The sequence below is a fragment of the Pristis pectinata genome, chromosome 1 (assembly GCF_009764475.1).
Source record: "Pristis pectinata isolate sPriPec2 chromosome 1, sPriPec2.1.pri, whole genome shotgun sequence".
Lineage (NCBI taxonomy): Eukaryota > Metazoa > Chordata > Chondrichthyes > Rhinopristiformes > Pristidae > Pristis > Pristis pectinata.
The window spans coordinates 102132843-102142269 of record NC_067405.1 but is presented as its reverse complement, the minus strand read 5'-3'; the positions used below and the strand labels follow the sequence as shown (position 1 = coordinate 102142269).

At 39.6% G+C, this 9427-nt stretch overlaps 1 long non-coding RNA gene across 1 annotated transcript; it reads right to left on the bottom strand.

The window, feature by feature from the left end:
• Positions 1 to 1692: 1692 nt before the first annotated feature.
• On the bottom strand, positions 1693 to 8514 carry LOC127578612 (uncharacterized). Its single transcript, XR_007957539.1, has 3 exons — positions 8434 to 8514; positions 4391 to 4664; positions 1693 to 1820 (listed from the first exon to the last, which is right to left on the bottom strand). It is a non-coding gene; the product is annotated as an uncharacterized LOC127578612 (long non-coding RNA).
• Positions 8515 to 9427: the final 913 nt, after the last annotated feature.

The window sequence follows — 9427 nt, the reverse complement described above, 5'->3', positions numbered from 1 at the left end:
TTTTTTTTACACAGAGAGTGGCGGGTGCGTGGAACGCACTGCTGGCAGAGGTTGTGGGGGCAGATACATTAGGGACATTTAAGAGACTCCTAGATAGACACATGAATGATAGAAAAATAGGGGGCTATGTAGGAGGGAAGGGTTAGGTAGCTCTTAGAGCAGGATAAAGTGTCGACACAACATTGTGGGCTGAAGGGCCTGTACTGTGCTGCAGTGTTCTATGTTCTATGTAATAGACACGATCTGAGTCCAGGACACTTGGCTTTAAACTCATGACAGCCTGCATCTGATGTACCTCTCTCCATTCATCATTCCAGATGCACCATCCCAGGTCAGCACTGCTTGGATCACCAGTGGAACGTCGCATGTTATGTCTCATGTTTCATTGCTAAGGCAGTCAGACAAATTTTTAATATATTCATTCTCAGGATGTAAACATTGCTGGCAGTCTCAGAATTTAATGTTCATACCTAATTACCTGGAACTCAGCAGGCAATAAAGATTCAACCACATTGGTCAGTCTGGAGTCACATGTCGGCCAAATTGGTTAAGGATAACAGGATTCATTCCCTAAAGGACTGACACAAGCTTTTTTCTCCCCTTCCCCTTACAATGCTACTTTTTTTGATACTTAATTTCACATTCTCCACTCCCAATGGGATGTGAACCAATCACTCTGGCAGCTGGTCTTGTAACTTAACAAAGAGATTGGCTACTTTGACATTTGTTCCCTTTACTTATGACCAAAGTTGAGAACCAAAAGTCACTATAGCTTCTGCACTATTACAAATCCATCACTACCTTGCACATAATGCCCAAGTTCAATACCATGAACACCAGGTACTATTCTCAGCCACAGAGTGTGCATTTAGCTCCTCATACCTGGTGACACCTCCCATTTGACCTTGGACTTAACTCCAACAACATCTCAAGTCCAATCTTCCTGCCTCCTCCACAGTTTGGCTCTTTACTCTGACGTCTACATTATTTGCCACTAAATGTCGTAGGCTAACAGTAAATGACATCATGAAAAATATGCTCCCATAGCTTTTACTTCCTTAAATTAATTTTGCAACTAGATTTAATCCAGCTGGATTTTCGTGCATTTATTCCTCATTGGTTGGCCTGTTAGAAGAACCACCGCGTGCAAACTAAGAGTAGTGAATCCACAATGCATTGTGATGCCCGGGCAACAGATGAACATTTATCCATAAAGTGATCTGTGCAGATAGCATTGTAAACAAAACACAAAAGCATCAACTTGTGGTTTTAGAACTTGAATATTTAAAATCCAAAAGAACTAAAATGGTAGCAGTAAACAAAAATGACAGATTTATCAAAGGCCACAAAGACTGAACTTGTTCACCAACAACCTATGGAGAAGGAACTCTGCTGTGTCTATCTTGTCTGGTCAGAGATGACTCCAACTCCATACTTATCCAACAGTACTCCAAAGTACTCACTCTGGTGTATCAGATATATGAAATGTAGAAGTTTTAGAAAACACTTGCCTCTACCAAATTCCCAACACTACCCTCTCGGCAAGGAACACCTGCATCTAAATATAGTTTTTTTTAAATTGCTGCACTGTCTTTTGATATTTCAAGAAAATGCAGGTAGTTTCTGAAAAGTATTTTTACAGAAATGAGATACTTACCTCTTTGTTGCAAGCTTGCTGTGTTTTTTTTATTTCAAGTTGGAACGAATGTATTTTTTGTAGCAGGGAATTCTGAGAACCAATCTCTTCGGTCAAGTGAGCTATATTTCGAACCAGCAGCAGTACATGGGCTTCCAGATGAGCAAACCTTCTCTGCACTGTACTGTGAATCAACAAACACAAATAAATCTCAATAGATGAAAGCTGAAGCATGCTGTAAATCATCCTGGTAATCTGAATGTGTTACATTTTAACATTTGTGACAAAATAATGCAACTGGATTATTGAAATAACACAACAAATCTCTTCCTGAGAGAAAAACACTCAGGGAGGAAACCCATAGAACGCTAGGATACAACCAAATACTGACATGTTGAATACGTACATCACCGTAGGGAATGATGGAAATGAAGACCATGGAAAGAGTTCCAAATGAGAATACTGGAAGTCTCAAGAATTAAACAGGAGTCCCACTAATCCTCACTGTGGAAGACCTAATTCTCACACAGACCTCTTACTTGACTGCAAGTCAGTGTAAACATGCACTATTGTAAACTGTATTGCAAAGATAGAAAAGTTAAAGTCAGATGGAAGTGCAGCAGAGTTTTTTTTACATGGAAAGAAGATGAAAACAGGCAAGGTGTGAACCTACCATCCTGGGATGAAAAGCAGGATGTTAGCTAAGGGATAACTACTATTGAATACCAGGTAAAGCAGAACCAAAGCCTTTTATAAGCAATTCAGGAGGTTGATACATAAAATTATTGCAAATTCAACTTACCAGAGACATATTTGAACAGCTATAAAAAGTTGGAATAGATGTCAAGCCATGAGGTAGGACTTGGAAATAATTAGTGAGGGAATCAAGTGAGCAAAGACTGATATTAATTTAAATCTTAGGGCAGGACAGTAGATCTGAGCCCAAGTTAAAGTTTAGCTTTATAGGGGAAAGAGAATTGGGTTCTTTTCATCAGTCAGTTCTAAATAGTAAAGAACTGGGGCAAATCTTGTAAAGACAGTGAGCTGGCAAAAGGAGCTTTCAAGATTTGCATAATTATTCACATCTCTGGTTGGGCAGGTTCAGAAAGTACATGGATGGTGAAAGTCAAAACTTATCGGGGGACAGACAATTAAAAGAAAGTGGCAGGGAGGAGGAACAAACATTATAACAATCTCTAAAATCTCCAAAGGCATTCTATACCCACTGATAGCTTTTACCAGTGAAGAAGGTGCAAAGGGAAGAGAAACGGCAAACAATAATGAATGGAAAGTAAGTGATGTGAAATAAAAGCAGGAAAATCAAGAAACAGTCAACATGTCAGGCAGCATTTGTGAAGAGAGAAATAGAATTAGCATTTTAGGTCCATGAGCTTTCATCAGATTCCTGCTGAGTATTTCCATCAATTTCTGGTTTTATTTCAGATTCACAGCAACTGCATGACTTTGGTCGACATCAGTTAAAGCAAACGACCGAGTGCCGGACTCTGCCTTGTCATTAAAGATGTGCAGGAAGAACCTTTATCACATGTACACTGTATTCCAGCTTACCTCCACAATATCTTGCTAGTTCAAATTGCCAAAGTTTAATTGCAATTTTCAATTGTGGTTTTTTCCATCTTTGGATTGCTCTTTTTAAAATCAATTATGAGCATATCAATAATTGATTTCTTGTGTACCAAAGTAGTCATATGCAGCTAATCAGTTTGGGAATCAGGTGAGAAAATATTTACAAATGTCCAATGTTCACAAATTAGACTTCTTGACATAACTACTCCAGGTAAAATCCTACCCTCTATTAAATATAAACTCTGAATAATGCTGTTGTTCTGTTCTCTTTTAGTTAAGATAGAGAACCTTCTATGGGGAACTGCCAACATTTCTCAGTCTATGTGACTGGAACTGTTGTAATGCTCCTGGTATATAGGTGACTGGCAGAGTCTGGGGGGAGTTAATGGGAATATACAAAGTACATAATAGGACTAGTGTGGATTGCTGCTTGATGGGTGGGGTATACTCATGGGCAGAAAAGCCTGCTTCTGTGCTGTACAGATCTATCACTCTACAACACTCCTATCCAAAGCCTCTGCCAAAATACATCAGTCTTCTCAAGTGGATTTAAAAGAACATGTAGTGCAATGCACAGCAGACCAAGGGAGTTCACAATACATTTCTGGGAGTTTATGCACTATCTACCTGCTGTGTTGCCTAAAAAGTGACTGCACTTCAGAATTAACATGCTCTGCAGAACTTTAGAATGTTTTGTGGACAAGACAGGTCAGGTTACAAATGCGGATCCTTGCCCTGCTACCTATAAAGTAGTTTTCCCTTGGTACTGCCCTGTCGTCTCATCGTAGGTTCTGACCTTCAATCTCCTGCACACAGCAATGGAATACAAAGTGCAGACCAATTCATAGAAAACATACTTAAAATGATGCAACAAAACTTCCCCTGAAAAACTGGCAATGCAGTATGCCATTGCATATGCACTTAGGTACTCGAAATTTTGGAAAAACATCATAAATCCATGGCATTTTGTAACTACTGTTTGTATTTCCTATAAATATGTTGGGATAAATTACTGGGATGGTATCTTCACTGTCAATTATCTTCACTTAGTTTGCTGATCAGGAATAATTTGAGGTTTATATTTTAGTCACATCACACTGAAATGAACATATTTCAAAATGTTACTTTTTGCGGTTTGTCTCATCAGTTTTTTCTTTGGATAAATACCAAATATCTTTCTGCCGCTGTAATTTAAGCTGTGCCCACAGTTTGCCATGTTTCACTGTGTTCTGCCCTTTCTGCTTTAACTTTCGATGTACCGGTACAGTCCCGCTATGCCTCGAAAGAAGGGCAACAAGTTCCTGGTAATCTGCTTCCAGGGATTGCAGATGTTGTCTGATCTCTTCTACTTGTGACACTGTTGTGGATCCAGAGGGTTCAAAGTCACTGCTTGATGCCTGAGCCAGTGAGCTCAGACAAGAAGAATCAACTTCTTGTCCACCTTCATTGAAGCAAAAATAACACTAATAAAGTCAGGCAAGATGCCAGATTACATACGAAAGTTTATATTTCTTTGCATTTTCCCCTTATTAGACATTTATTATTCATATCATTATGGTGAAATTGCAATTTGCTCCTTGTTAAGCTGCACTGTCATCTTCACACCCATTGTAAATCTGCTTGCACTGGCCCACCCTTGATCATGGTGATCTTGGAGGCAAAACTTAGAGGGAACATTACAATGAATATTTATGGAATATTTATGGAATATTTATTCCATTGTTTTCTCTCACAAATGTTGGTGCTGCTTTGTATTGTAGATCTGTTACAGACAGCTGAAAATACAGCCATCTTATGACTGTTTTACACCAGTTTAACCTTTTTAACCTGCACTGCCAAGGCACCAAACCATTTTCACGTTTAAATGACTGGAAGTTCAAGGACAACCACTCACGAAGAAACTTTTTTAAAAAAGGGCCTGACCAAAATATGTTTCACATTGATTTATCAGTTGCATTGTTGGGTTTAAATGGAAAAAACTATGAAGAATCAATGGGAGAGCACTGGAAAACGGGCATGCAGATCTCTCACTCATAACTGTCTAATATCAGCTGAAGCAGGGTTGCACTACGTACCATCAGCCAGCAGCTCTTAAGAAAAATACATTGGGGCATAGGCCTGGTAGAGAGTGCAGTGACACATACAGAATGTTCAAATAATCATGGCACAATGCGGGAGAGGGTGGACTTCCTCATCCAAATTGCACTGGAGGTTGAAGGGAGAAGGTTACCTTGCAACTGTGGAGCCTCAGCGCTCGTGCAAGAATGAGTAGCTCTTTTATCTACAAAATGCTCTTGTGTATGCAGGTATCCAGTAGGATCTGGTAATGCATTCATGTTACTCTGACTTTCAGTCATGTTACTAAGGCAGAGTAAAAGGGAATTTTTACTAATAACTCGAAACTGCTTCAAGCCAAAACTGGCTCCACATACTGAAAAAACTATCTGCAGTGCTTATACTATGCAGTTTTATTTTAAGTATTTTTCAGCATTTTCTGAAAATTCCATCACCATCTGTTTTTATTGGCTGTCAAATTTATTCTTATTGATGTTTTCTGGTAACATTGTAACAATGTCATGGTGTGAACTTTCAAAGAGTCCATTTGAAGCAACAAAATTCAAGCGTGAAGATTCAAATGGTTCAGTCAGCATCTGGACCTAGAGACTGAATACAGCCTTAAATTCAACTAAGGAGGTGATGGAGGCAAATGCTATTACAATGTTTCAAAACCATTTGGGCGGGGTACTTGGATAGGAAAGAAATAGAGGGATACGGGCCGAACGTAAGCAAATAGGATTGGGGCAGATAGGCATCTTGGTCAGTCATGGATGAGGTGGGCTGTAAGGGCCCATTTCCGTTCCACCTGTTTCTATGATTCTACTATCATACATATAGGTACAGCTTAAATTGTTTTGCCAACCTGTACCTGCTTGCTGTATGAGAGGGAGATTTCTGAGTTTGATTGTCAATAAAACTGGCATGATGGGAAGTAGAACTGCAAGTTTCTTCCCACATTTAAGAGATACATAGAACTGTAAGTAGTTTTCTGTCAGTACTGAGTCATGCATGCTCACTATAGAGTTCTGGATAATGTTTAAACTTGCTGAAGCTATCCAGTCACACTTCCACTGGATCCCTTGCAGTGAGGCCCTGTGCATTGGCAGGACCTTCCCGCAATGCAATTCGGAAAGGTCTAGGGGAAATAGATGGTGGAAAGCCCAAACAAATCCCACCCACAAAACATGGACAAAGCCTGACTTAGCCAGGACTGTTGGTCTCAATCACTCAAAAGTTTTCAGGATCATTCACAAACTACCAAAACAACTAAAACTTGTAAGGACTTTTTTAAAATCTTAAATTAAAACAAAAACACTTAAAAACTTCACTTAAAATAAGAATACAATTAACACAAATGACCCTCACAGATGCTTCTCTCATTCAAATTAACATCAAGTATTTTCTCTGCAAGATGTTCATATGAATTCTCCAACGTGACTGCTGAGGAATTATCACATCATCAGAAAATAGTAGCAAATCACTGACTGCAATGTCCGGTACTTACACATCTGCTACAAATCCTGAAATTACTCAAGAGTACGGGGGAATGTCAACTGTTACGCAGGAATATGCTCTCATTCCCCTGCACAGGTCCAGGCCATTGATTTTTTTCACTTATTGTACAAGTTAGCATACATCAGATTATTGCCAAAAAAATTATTTTCAATCCTGATTTCAATGTTTACCATTACAACTCTTAATAGCCAATAGCAAACAAGGCCTTGTGCAGATGCAGAACGCATAGTCAATATTTTAACTGATTACAGTTACAGCTCTGTTTGTGCACGTTCTTTGATGCATGTTTATATAACTTCAGGGTGAAACTGCAAATGGGCAGGGATGCAGACTGATGGTCCTGCCTTGGCTGTCTGTTAAACACCTGGCAGAGACCAGGTTCCACTAACTTTGAGGATCAAATATCAACTGTTTCATACAACAAGTGCAAAACGTGACCCTGCCTATTCTGTATTTCCACCTGTCTCGAAGTCACCACCAAACACCACTCCCCCTCCCCAACAGCTAGAAAGGCTTTCTAATTACGTGCACCTGCCAGTGGATGGAAACACATTTACCTGTTATCAAAGTTGTTGAAATTACTTCAAAGCAATCTCCAGAAAATGAACAAATGAACAGCAGGTGAGAGAGCATACAAGAAGAAAGGCACAAAGTTAACCTTTAATCAGAACCAAAGAGAGGGTGAAATGGGAGGGTTAAAAATCCAAAGGAGTGTTATGTAGGTGGAAGGAAACATAAGAAAAGGAGTAGTAGGCCATCTGGCCTGTCGAGCCTGCTCTGCCATTCAATAAGATCATGACTGATCTGTCCGTGGACTCAGATCCACCTAACTGCCTTTTCCCCATAACCCTTAATTCCCCTGCTATGCAAAAATCTGTGTCTTAAATATATTTAATGAGATAGCCTCCCCTGGGCAGAGAATTCCACAGATTCACTACTCTCTAGGAAAAGCAGTTTCTCCTCATCTATCCAAAATCTACTCCCCTGGATCTTGAGGCTATGTCTCCTCGTTCTAGTCTCACCTACCAGTAGAAACAACCTTCCTGCCTCTATTGTATCTATCCCTTTCATAATTTTATATGTTTCTATAAGATCCCCTCTCATTCTTCTGAATTCCAGCAAGTATAGTCCCAGACAACTCAATCTCTCCTCACGGGCTAATCCCCTTATCTCTGGAATCAACCTGGTGAACCTCCTCTGCACTGCCTCCAAAGCCAGTACATCCTTCCTCAAGTACGGAGACCAGAATTGCACGCAGTACTCCAGGTGCGGCCTCACCAGTACCCTGTACAGTTCCCTATACATGAAAGGTTAAATGCTGCAAGACAAAATGTGATGAAATGGGGACATGTAAAGAAACAAAGGAAATGCCTGAAGAGGGTACAAGTAGAGAAAACAGAGAACCACAGTCCAAAAAAATAGTTGATCTGAAACTGGTGAACTCATTACTGAGTCTAGAAGAATGTGAACACCTGATTGAAAAGCAAGATGCTATTCCTTGACCATATATCAAGCTTCATTTTAGCAGCAATAGGGGCCTGAGGAGAGAAGTGAAAACAAAAGTGTGGCATAGAATTCAAGTGAAAAGTGATTGGACATGTGGTCTTGCTTACAAACTGAAAAGTAAAATTCTATACCATCGTCATTGAGTTTGGTTAAAGGTATTGACTTGAACTGAATTTTTGCCTTGCTGTCTTTGGTACTACTGTCACTTTGGCTTTGAATAATGTCATCATCTGCAACAGTCTCTGAATTCATTACTTCAAGGTGGCTAAGAGATTTTGTTTTTTGTTTTTGTGGTGAGCACAATACAAGGGAAGGATCTGACTGGCTTGGCCTTTTCTCCAAACAATCGATATCAGCAGTGGACCATAGTCGAGAAGCAGCTGGTCTTTTTTGCTGTGTGCAGGTTTGGTTTATTATTGCGGTTTTCACCGGAGAGGCGGGAAACAGAACAGAGTTGAGTTGTGGAATTTCTTGAAGTAACAGTTCATTCAATGGCATTTTCTTAGAGCACACCTTTCCTTTAGGCTCTTGGTCACGTTCAACTTGACAACATTTTGCCAAAGGTGACGCACTTTGGTCGGCAGAGCGATGAAGAGAATTGATTTTCTCCTGCAATGCCAAACAAGCCTTTGAAGCTGTGAAGTGAGTTGGGAAACCAATCCTGACGTCGGACTGTGAGCCTGTCGCAGAGTCAGTCGGCCAGCAGGCTGCAGTGAGTTTATTTGCAATTTCTGAATTTGCAGGTTTTCCTGTTGCAGAATCTTGATTTGCAGGTAATGTTAAACAGTGCTCGTTCACTGGATTTTCCCAGACTGTTCTGCTGAAAATATCTCTATGGTTCTGCTGGGATTCTAAACAAAAATAATTGAAAATATTACAAATTTAAATTATGCAGACTTAAATCTTCCATAAAGTCTGGGTTTAACAAGTTTTATATGTACAGGAATGTGCATAATATAATAATCACCCAGGCTCTTGGCATGCTGGAAGCATGGTGGGCCAAAAAACTGTCACTCATTCTAAATATTTTACCTTTTTTTTTAAACCAAGTTAACAGTTTCCTACAAATGAGATAGTCCTTGTATTTTAATTAATCCCATTATATTTTAGCTGAATTATATTTAG